Here is an 11,531-nt window from a genome sequence, read left to right on the forward strand (position 1 = left end):
ACTAGTTATCTACTTCTGCACAGCTAACAATGGATCATTGTGGGTTCTACTTTTCCTTGATCATCGTTGCTTTTTGTATATCTTTCATTTATTTGTTCTATGTACATTTTCATATCTCTAGTTTCCCTCTTCCCTGACTCAGTCTGAAGAAGGCTCGACCCAAAACGTCACCTATTCCTTTTCTCCAGGGATGCTGCCTGACCCCCTGAGTTACTCCAGCACTTTGTGTCTATCTTCAGTGTAAACTAGCATCTGCAGTTCCTTCCTTCCCATTTCCCATTTTCTCCACCATATTTCCCCTCCCCCCCTCCCCTTCCATTTTCAATGCTCCCTCTGGCTTTACATTTCACTTCTCCCCTCCTCCTCACTTTTCCTTACCCGACACCTTTTTTGCCTTTTGTCTCCTTTTCACCTCTAGCGTTTGTAATTTATTCCTTTTATCTGCCATTCTAACCCCCTCACCTGTATCCACATCACTTGCCAGGCTTTGTCCTGGCCTTATCTCTCCTTTCCAACTTTATTACCTCCTACTCCAAGAAGGGTCCCAAACCAAAGTTACCTGTCTATTCCCTCCCAGATTCTGCCTGACCACTGAGCTCCCCCAGCACTTTGTGTTTTTATTCCAGATAGACTTGGATAAAGTAGCAGGTGGGGGAATCGGGGGGCATGGAGGGGGGCTTGGTTGGAACTTAAACAAGCCTAATATCTGTCTAGATGCTAAGCAATTTCATTAAATGGGCAGAAACACCCTGATAATGTTATTAAAATGTAAACCTCTGCACCAATTTAATGTTGCTGAATTGTGCACACTTAATAATTATTCATTGTAACATTTTTGCCGTTAACTCAAAGGAGTTGAAAGCTTCTACTGTTTTAATGAATTGGCCACTAAACGATCACACACACGAGATGACGATCAATCTCCATAGAGCTCATACAATGTCCATTGTGTTAAATTTCGGATCACTCATAGACAAAGAGTTCCTGGTGAAAGGGTGATTGATTGGCCTATTATTTTATTTCTTTGCCACCTTATTTCCTACTATGCTCTTCTCCTTGCCAGTGGGTTGTTTGGGGTTCTTTGTTATTGTTCTCAATAACACAACTAACATGAAATATCTAGTACAACCCAAACACTATGATAAATTTCCATTGTAATCTTTACTTTGTACAATTCATACCTTTGAAACAACTCGGTGCTCAATATCAATTTTACTTTTGTTCTATGTTTCCTATTCTATGTTGCCTATGTTTCCTACTTTCTCGACAACTCCTTACACATTTGGAGCAATTTACAGAGGCCAGTTAATCTACAAATCCGCACGTCTTTGGAATGTGGTAAGAAACCGAAGCACCCAGAGGAAATGCACGTGGTCACAGGAAGAAAGTGCAAACTCCAGACAACAGCACCCAAGGTCAGGATTGAACCTGGGTCTCTGGCCCTGTGAAGTAGCAGCTCTACCACTGCATTACTGTGCGCTTTTGGTCTATAGTAGTAGTCGCCCTGCACTAATGATCCAGTTGCAAGTTTAAATCCCACATTGATAGTTGTAGAATATAAATTGTTTGTGAATTGTGAAAATAAAGTATTCGTAGGAATTGAAGTGGCTACTAAACTTCTATAAAAATTCAATGGCTTCATTTATGCTGGCATAGGCATGAAGGATGAACAGCACCGCAGTAATGCATGATTCAGTGCTAAACTTTGTGGACACCCTGTTCTAGACTCCAGATGTCCTTTCCCTCTGGGAAACCTCTCCCAATCCCACAAGCAGAGCCAGCAAGTGAGTGCACGCACTCCACTTCGAACCACAGGAGTAGGCTGTACGGGTTCCCTTGAAAAGGCCAATAAAAATTAGGGATTCTCACTGCAAATGGCGGCCTCTGCTAACAAGGATAGCATGGAAAAATTCATGGGGTTGCTTGAAAAATCTTTGAGTTGTCCACACGATGGGAAAAGATATATTGTTCCAGAGCTTTATTGCAGAACCATTGGGTTGGTGTAAATTGTGTACTCGCATAATATCCAGCAGATGGTGCTGTTCACTGCTCAGTCCCATTGTGAGCTTAATCTTCCCTTCTTGCACTCTTATAAACTCCTCATTCACTGCAAAAGTTGTGAAACCTGTTAGAAATTGTAAAATATGCATAATCAGATAGGAAATTATCTGCATTGATTTTCAAACATCGAATATATATATGCATATGCTCATGATGTATTTCATATGCTCCAATTTTTGTGGCTTGGTTGCCTCCCTGCATGATCAATTGACAAAATTGTGCAAGTATTTCCAGTGCAATTTCATAATCAGTAAGATGCTATTGAATGCAAAATTATTAAATAGATGGAGGAGACAGACTTGCGTGTAAGACTGTTTTTTACAATATAGCTGCAATATTGATAGACAGTAATGACGTCTCGTTATAATGTAAATACTAAGACACGATTCGTTGAAAGAGGCAACCACAGTCCGCTTCAAGCCAGAAGCTGTTCAAGCCCAAAATCCCACTGTTATCAATTTATAATGTTTATATCGACATTTGGGCCTCTGACATTACCATAAATTGGGGGGGGGTGGGGCAGAGGGGGACTATCAAAATCGTACTCAACAGATAATTCGTCTAAATGAAGACTGAAGTCAGAACACTTGCCATGATGGCCTTGATGAACCCGATTTGCATTGGTCCACACTAAACTTTTATGTCTACCATGTACGCTATTGCTCCTTAATATTGGTGTGGACAACTCCATACCAATGCCACATATCTGGTGGAAGCCCAGTCTTTAGGTATTGCAGCGTCAGTGATGTAATCGGATTGACAATAACAACGCCGACATTCGCAGTAGCGTGATCTATGTGAATTTGTTTATTTATCGCTCCCTCTCTTCTCTTTTTTTTGGCTGTGGCCTCAGCTCAATGGTGCTGAGGTTTGGCCTCTCCTGGCCTATCTGCCGGTGATGGGGATGGGAGCAGCACACGATGGAGGAGGGGCTGCCACAGTATCCTACATCTAAATAACTTGCAAATTAAACAACAATAATAAGGACTTTCACTGATGATTAAGGTTTAGCTTGAGAAGAGGAAGTTTACTTTAGAAGAGGAAGGCCAAAGATCCACAAACCTGTCTCCATCAATGGGTTGGTGGTGGAGAGTCAACAACTTCAAGTTCCTGGGCGTGCGTATCGCTAAAGATCTGTTCTGGACCGAGCACATTGATGCAATCATAAAGAACTTCCTAAAGACACTTCCTAACAATCATCAGCCTATTGAACACTACGAGTTCCAACTAAACTCCAAACTACAAACTGTCTTGGTTGCACTAGCATCTTCAGGCTTTGGGTTTTTTATTTACTGGACTTTTTTTTTGCTTATTATGTTGTCTATTGGATACTGTGTTTACAAACCTGTTGTGCTGCTGCAAGTAAGAATATATCTCTTGTTTCCCTTATCCCTAACCAGTCTGAAGAAGGGTCTCGACCCAAAATGTCACCCATTCCTTCTCTCCAGAGATGCTGCCTGTCCCGCTGAGTTACTCCAGCATTTTGTGTTTATCTTCAGTAAGTATTTCATTGTTCCATTTCAGTACATCTGACAATTTAACACTTGACTCTTGACTCCTAGCAGATCTAGTCTGGTGCTCTTAGACAATTGACAATAGACAATAGGTGCAGGAGTAGGCCATTCGGCCCTTCGAGCCAGCACCACCATTCAATGTGATCATTCTCAATCAATTCCCCGTTCTTGCCTTCTCCCCATACCCCCTGACTCCACTATCCTTAAGAGCTCTATCTAGCTCTCTCTTGAAAGCATTCAGAGAACTGGCCTCCACTGCCTTCTGACAATAGACAATATACCATAGACAATAGGTGCAGGAGTAAGCCATTCAGCCCTTCGAGCCAGCACCGCCATTCAATGCGATCATGGCTGATCACTCTCAATCAGTACCCCGTTCCTGCCTTCTCCCCATACACCCTCACTCCGCTATCCTTAAGAGCTCTATCCAGCTCTCTCTTGAAAGCATCCAACGAACTGGCCTCCACTGCCTTCTGAGGCAGAGAATTCCACACCTTCACCACCCTCTGACTGAAAAAGTTCTTCCTCATCTCCGTTCTAAATGGCCTACCCCTTATTCTTAAACTGTGGCCCCTTGTTCTGGACTCCCCCAACATTGGGAACATGTTATCTGCCTCTAATGTGTCCAGTCCCATAATTATCTTATATGTTTCAATAAGATCCCCCCTCATCCTTCTAAATTCCAGTGTATACAAGCCCAATCGCTCCAGCCTTTCAACATACGACAGTCCCGCCATTCCGGGAATTAACCTAGTGAACCTACGCTGCACGCCCTCCATAGCAGAGAATTCCACAGATTTACAACTCTCTGACTGAAAATGTTTTTCCTCATCTCTGTTCTAAATGGCCTACCCCTTATTCTTAAAATGTGGCCCTTGGTTCTGGATTCCCCCAACATTGGGAACATGTTTCCTGCCTCTAACGTGTCCAACCCCTTAATAATCTTATATGTTTCAATAAGATCCCCTCTCATCCATCTAAATTCCAGTGTATACAAACCTAGTCGCTCCAGTCTTTCAACATAAGACAGTCCTGCCATTCCGGGAATTAACCTAGTAAACCTACACTGCACGCCCTCAATAGCAAGAATATCCTTCCTCAAATTTGGAGACCAAAACTTGCACCTAGATTTGTTGGGAATTGGTTTACAATCACCAGATTTAACAGTCCGCATGCTTTTCGAGCTCACTCTAACAATAGAAAACCTTGTGAACAACCCTAAGAATCTTCTGCCATGAAATAAAAGTATTCATACACAGGTAGGGCATAGTTTTTTATTCACAAAATGCTGGAGTAACTCAGCAGGTCAGGCAGCATCTCAGGAGAGAAGGAATGGGTGACGTTTCGGGTTGAGACCCTTCTTCAGTCTGAAGAAGGGTCTCGACCCGAAACGTCACCCATTCCTTCTCACCTGAGATGCTGCCTGACCTGCTGAGTTACTCCAGCATTTTGTGTATAAATACCTTCGATTTGTACCAGCATCTGCAGTTATTTTCTTACAGGTAGGGCATAGTAATCAGCTCAACAGCCAAAGTAGTTGACAATCAATGAAGGAATTTACAAATGTACTTTGTAATGTAGAAATGTGACTGCCAATTGGTTCAAAGCAAGCTGCCACTCGTCCCTACAAAATAATGAGGCGATGGTAATGTTGACTGATCGCTGACGATAATTTATTGGCTCTTCAATAACAGTAAAGATCAAAATTGCTGAAAAAGTGTAACAATATGATTTTTCATACATTAATGTAAAAACAAAGTTATTGGGCAATCTGACACTGAAACATTTACTTTGTACATGTTTTCATCGAACAATATGTACTATATTTTGTTTAATCTGCCTTCAACATCCTTTATTTTCCCTTGCAAGGTCACTTTTGCTCTTTGTTGCTCACCTGTGGCTCTGAATGCCTTCATATATTCTCAGCGGGTCAATTGACAGTTTGACAATGCTTGCATTACACCTTTGGGAGGAATCAATGGCAGAATCTCTAAACGCCCTCAAAATATCTGCAGGCGACATTAGGCTTAGTTAATTTTCCAACTGTAGGACACTAGCCGAAGGGATGCCTCAAAAGCTCCAGCTATTTCCTGTGACATGCAGCACCTCTTGCTCAGATATTTCAACAGTTCAAGAAAAAGGCGAAATTAAAATTTCTCTTAGAACTATATTGACTAAAGTAAAACTAGTTTGAACTGGGTCAGTACTGTTCCCAGTTACAGAAAAAAAATCAACAGGTCCCTTTGACCATTACAGTGACAACATTTTTATTAACAAAAGAGAAACTATAAATCTTTCTCCTTAATTGATTGGTTCTTTTATATTTTAATATTAAATCGATTAATCGATAATGATTGTAGGAGCCATTTTGCATAATATGCATAAATAACGAATAAATGCAAAATTGGTCCTACAATTAAGTCGCAATAAGTTACGGCGTACTAAAAATAATAATAATTACTGGGTTAGTGCATGATCGTGGAATGTGCATTTATATCATGAGTTCCTAATTTAGCAATCTAATCACAGCAGTGTCAGATGCACGTGTCTGAACTGAAATCAAAGACCAAAGGAGCCTTAAGCTATTAGCAACTGACTTCAACTTGATGTGTCACAAGAAGGTATGGAACACTATGTTTTAAAAAAAGGAGTAATTCTGGCCCAGTATATTGGTCTGATCAGGAAGAGAGTGGATCACTGGCTCAGGTCAGTAGTAGGAGGTACAGGAAGTTGTCTCCCCATTTGCCCTCCAATTTAAGTTATGGGTTATAGGTGTGAGGATAATAGTAATCAATAGGGTTTAAAAACAATTTGTAACAGGTTTGTTTTACCAAATAGATTTTTTTTTAAACAAGGAATGTAAAACATTGTACAGATACACCCAACAAATTCCTACTCACAAAAGACGGCACCACTTGCTGATCCAGTGCAACATTTCTCAGGTTGCTCAAAACAGTCAGATGCTCCAGGCCAAACAACCTGCTTTTCCAGTCTTGCCTTGCCACCCTTCCCCGAAGATCTCCAGTGCTACCCAGATGACGTATTTCAGGAGGTTTCACCATATTGTTCGGTTTGTTCCATCGGGTTTTGCCAGCAATGGCTGCCTCGCCAAAAGTCTGTCTGTCCCTTCCTTCTTTGTGTTTTAATAGTATGTGTTAAATGTATGTTTTTCGTGTTCTTTAGCTTGTTTTATGTGGCTTGGGGCATGGGGGAAACTTTTTCTAATCTCTTAGCTCGAAGGAGATGCAATTTTTTTCCGTATCATATCTCCGTCCGCACTGCCGCCTAACATTGAGGAGTTGGCGGCCTTTGCTGGAGACCGACGTTTGAGAGCTCCACCGCGGGGAGCCTACGGGACTTCCCATTGTGGAGCCCGCGATCCCTTTGCCAGGGATCGACCTCGGACCGCAGGTGCGTATGGACTTCACATCACGGAGCTCGCGGTCTCTGGTCAGAGACCGACTTCGGGAGCTCCAAGCCGCAGGAGCTTCGACGCCCTGACGCGGGAGTTTCGATCGCCCCGACGCGGGAGCTTCGACCGCCGGCTGCAGGAGCTTCGATGGATGGTTCGACTGCCCCGACCGCGGGAAAACGAAGAGGAAGAAGATTGGACCTTTTTACCTTGCATCACAGTGAGGAATGTGGGGAATCCGCTGTGGTGGATGTTTATGTTAACTTTTATGTAGTTGTGTGTCTTGTTGCTTTTTTTTCATATGGCTGGAAGGTAATTCGCAAATCACTGTACCTTAATTGGTACATGTGACAATAAAAGACCTTTGAAACTTTTGAATTGTCATTTTCCAGTGTTTGAATCTGGTCTTGTAGCACCTAATAAAAGTTCAAAAAAATTATTTTGGTTTGATTCTGATGGCGAATTAAAATAAATAAATGTATATGTGGTTATATCATAAGAAAATATTGTCCGAATGTGTCAGTTTTGTAAGAATAAATTAAAGAATTCTGTTTCCATGCACCTTGAGGGATTAGGTATTACCTTCAACTCAGACAAAAAGGCATTTCCAAAGAAGAGTGAAAAGGTTACGGGTTTAAATCCAATTTTTTAGAAAATCGAGAAAATGCACAAAGTGCTGGATTTACTCAATGGGTCAGGTAGCATCTCTGGAAAACATGCTTAGGTCACTATTAGGGTAGGGATCCTTCCTCAGACTGATTGTGGTAGTGGGAGGAGGAATCTGGAAGAGAGGAGGGGTTGGAGAATGCCTGGTAGTTACAGATGAGGGGGGGGGGGGGGTTTGGTTAAGCAGATGGTTGGCCTGAACGTGAACTACAAATGGTTGGAATACACATTCTGTAGATAATCACTTGTCCACGTTGAAGTACTGAAGGCTTTTGCAATTGATGCATTTCGGATGAAACATGAAGCAAAAGTCTCATCAGCCTGCTTGAGTGGTTGTAAATGTTGTAAAATATAGAGTGTGAAATTAGTCTTTAGCACTGTCCAAGAGAGTGAACCAGTGAATCACCACTCCCTCCCTCCCCATCACCCCTGTATTTTATCTAAATAACATCATCTGTTTATACTCGTGCCCCAAAACCAATTTCATTGCAATTTTTAAAGTATATTAAAGATAAAGCTAGAGTTATCCAGTTGTCCTGGCCAAAATACACATCTCCAATAATACATAAACAAAACAACTGGTAGCTCATCTCATCTCATATTTAATATAACTTGCACACCAGGTTCACCCATAGAGCAGTGACGTTACTATACAATTAACCACTGGGTATGAAGCACTTTGGAGTATTTCAGAGGGTATGAGGGAGACTATAGAAATGTATATGTGTGTGGGAAGGAACCGCAGATGCTGGTTATACCCCAAAGATAGACACAAAATGCTGGAGTAACTCAGTGGGACAGAAGAAGGGTCTTGACCCGAAACGTCACCCATTCCTTCTCTCCAGACATGCTGCCTTTCCCGCTGAATTACTCCAGCATTCTGTGTCTAATTATAGAAATATATGTAGTTAACACTTCCAATTAGGGTCAATATCAATAGTCAATAGTCGTTTATTTGTCACATACACATAAATGTGTAGTGAAATGAAACATTACCCGCAGTTGAAACACTAAGACCAATAAGAATAATCAATAAAAATGCAATAACACATACAATCATACACTAACACCAAACAAAAGAAACATCCATCACAGTGAGTCTCCTCCAGTCCCTTCTCACTGTGATGGAAGGCCAGAATGTCTTTTCTCTTCCCTGCCGTCTTCTCCCGCGGTTAGGCTGTTGAACTTGCCACGTCGGGGCGGTCGGGGCTCCCGACATTGGAGCGCCACGCCTGACGGTGAAAGGTCCGCGGCCTATTTCAGGCCGCGCCGGACGGTGAAAGGTCCGCGGCGGGCCGACCCAAGCCCCGCGATTCGGGGCGGGCGAACACGCTGCCTCTGCCGCTGCCGGTGCTCCCGATGTCGGCCCCCACCCAGGGGCCTGCGGGCTTCCGACGTCCACGCGGCCCGCGCCGGAGCCTCCGGAGACGAGTCACAGCCGCTCCCGCAGCATCCGCAGGCAGCCAGCGCCGCAGGTGGTGAGTCCGGGCCGTGGGCTCTGCGAACCAGAGCCCCAGGTGGTCCCAGGTGCATGGCCGGTGGTAGGCCGCAACGGGAACGGAGACACGACACAGAAACAAAGGTCGCGACTCCGTTCGGGAGAGAGAATTTTTTACAGTTCCCGTTCCCTCCCACCCCCTCCCCCAAACATAACATACAAACACTACACCATATTAAAACTACAATTCATACAAAAACAACAAACAACACAAAAGACAGACGGACTGCAGGCAAGCCGCAGCTGCGACGGCAGCGCTGGCTCCTCCTGTGTGGGGCGTTGTCAGTCTTACCTAAAAATAACTCTTCAGGTAGACACAAAACGTTGTAGTAACTCAGCGGGACAGGCAGCATCTCTGGAGAGAAGGAATGGGTGACGTTTCAGGTCGAGACCCTTCTTCAGACTGGTTAGGGATAAGGAAAGCGAGAGATATAGACGGTGATGTGGAGAGATAAAGAACATGTGTTGAGGAGCACTTTGGGTCTAGTGATCATAATGCCATTAGTTTCAATATCATTATGGAGAAGGTCAAATCTGGACCAAGGGTTGAGATTTTGGATTGGAGAAAGGCTAATTTTGAGGAGATGAGAAAGGATTTAAAAGGAGTGAAATGGAAATTGTTGTTTTATGAAAAGGATATAATAGAGAAATGGAGGATATTTAAAGGTGAAATTTTGAGAGTACAGAGTCTTTATGTCCCTGTTCGGTGGAAAGGAAAGAATAATAATTTGAAAGAGCCGTGGTTTTCCAGGGAAATTGGACACTTGGTTCGGAAAAAGAGGGAGATATACAATAAATATAAGCGGCAGGGAGTAAATGAGGTTCTTGAGGAATATAAAGAATGTAAAAGGAATCTTAAAAAGGAAATTAGAAAAGCGAAAAAAAGATATGAGGCTGCTTTGGCAAGTAATGTAAAAGTAAACCCCAAGGGGTTCTACAGATATGTCAATAGCAAAAGGATAGTGAGGGATAAAATTGGTCCATTAGAGAGTCAGAGTGGACAGCTATGTGCTGAGCCGGAAGAAATGGGGGAGATATTAAACAATTTCTTTTCTTCGGTATTTACCGAGGAGAAGGATATTGAATTATGTGAGGTAAGCGAAACAAGTAGAGTAGTGATGGAAATTAGGAGGATTAAAGAAGAGGAGGTACGGACACTTTTGAAGAATATAAAAGTGGATAAGTCTCCAGGTCCTGATAGGATATTCCCTAGGACATTGAGGGAAGTTAGTGCAGAAATAGCAGGGGCTATGACGGAAATATTTCAAACGTCATTAGAAACAGGGATGGTGCCGGAAGATTGGCGCATTGCGCATGTTGTGCCTTTGTTTAAAAAAGGTTCTAAAAGTAAACCTAGCAATTATAGACCTATTAGTTTGACGTCTGTGGTGGGAAAATTAATGGAAAAGATACTTAGGGACAATATATATAATTATTTGGATAATCAAGGCCTGATTAGAAACAGTCAACATGGATTTGTGCCTGGAAGGTCATGTTTGACTAATCATCTTGAATTTTTTGAAGAGGTTACCAGGGAAATTGATAAGGGCAAGGCTGTGGATGTTGTCTATATGGACTTCAGTAAGGCATTTGACAAGGTTCCACATGGAAGGTTGATTAAGAAGGTTAAATCGTTGGGTATTAATAGTGAGGTTGCAAGATGGATTCAACAATGGCTGAATGGGAGATACCAGAGGGTAACGGTTGACAATTGTATGTCAGGTTGGAGGCCAGTGTCTAGTGGAGTGCCCCAAGGATCTGTGTTGGGTCCACTGTTGTTTGTCATTTACATTAATGATCTGGATGATGGTGTGGCAAATTGGATTAGTAAATATGCAGATGATACTAAGATAGGTGGAGTAGTTGATAGTGAGGTAGATTTTCAAAGTCTACAGAGAGACTTGGGCCTTTTGGAAGGGTGGGCTGAAAGATGGCAGATGGAGTTTAATGCTGATAAGTGTGAGGTGCTGCATTTTGGTAGGACAAATCAAAATAGGACGTACAGGGTAAATGGTAGGGAATTGAGGAATGCAGTGGAACAGAGGGATCTGGGAATAACTGTGCATTGTTCCCTGAAGGTGGAATCTCATGTGGATAGGGTGGTGAAGAAGGCGTTTGGTATGCTTGCCTTTATAAATCAGAGCATCGAGTATAGAAGTTGGGATGTAATGTTGAAATTGTACAGGGCATTGGTGAGGCCGAATCTGGAGTATGGTGTGCAGTTCTGGTCGCCAAATTATAGGAAGGATGTCGACAAAATGGAGAGGGTACAGAGGAGATTTACTAGAATGTTGCCTGGGTTTCAGCACTTAGGCTACAGAGAGAGGTTGAACAGGTTGGGTCTTTATTCTTTGGAGCGTAGAAGGTTGAGGGGGGACTT

At 42.7% G+C, this 11,531-nt stretch overlaps 1 long non-coding RNA gene across 2 annotated transcripts in view; it reads left to right on the forward strand.

The window, feature by feature from the left end:
• The first annotated feature begins 1,343 nt into the window (after nucleotides 1–1,343).
• Nucleotides 1,344–11,531, forward strand: part of LOC144608971 (uncharacterized) — a 29,973-nt gene continuing 19,785 nt past the window's right edge. For both annotated transcript variants that reach the window (XR_013549260.1, XR_013549259.1), the window contains exons 1-2: nucleotides 1,344–1,415; nucleotides 3,462–3,559. This is a non-coding gene — a long non-coding RNA (uncharacterized LOC144608971). The remainder of the gene's footprint in view (nucleotides 1,416–3,461; nucleotides 3,560–11,531) is intronic.

Source organism: Rhinoraja longicauda, chromosome 33 (genome assembly GCF_053455715.1).
Source record: "Rhinoraja longicauda isolate Sanriku21f chromosome 33, sRhiLon1.1, whole genome shotgun sequence".
NCBI lineage: Eukaryota > Metazoa > Chordata > Chondrichthyes > Rajiformes > Arhynchobatidae > Rhinoraja > Rhinoraja longicauda.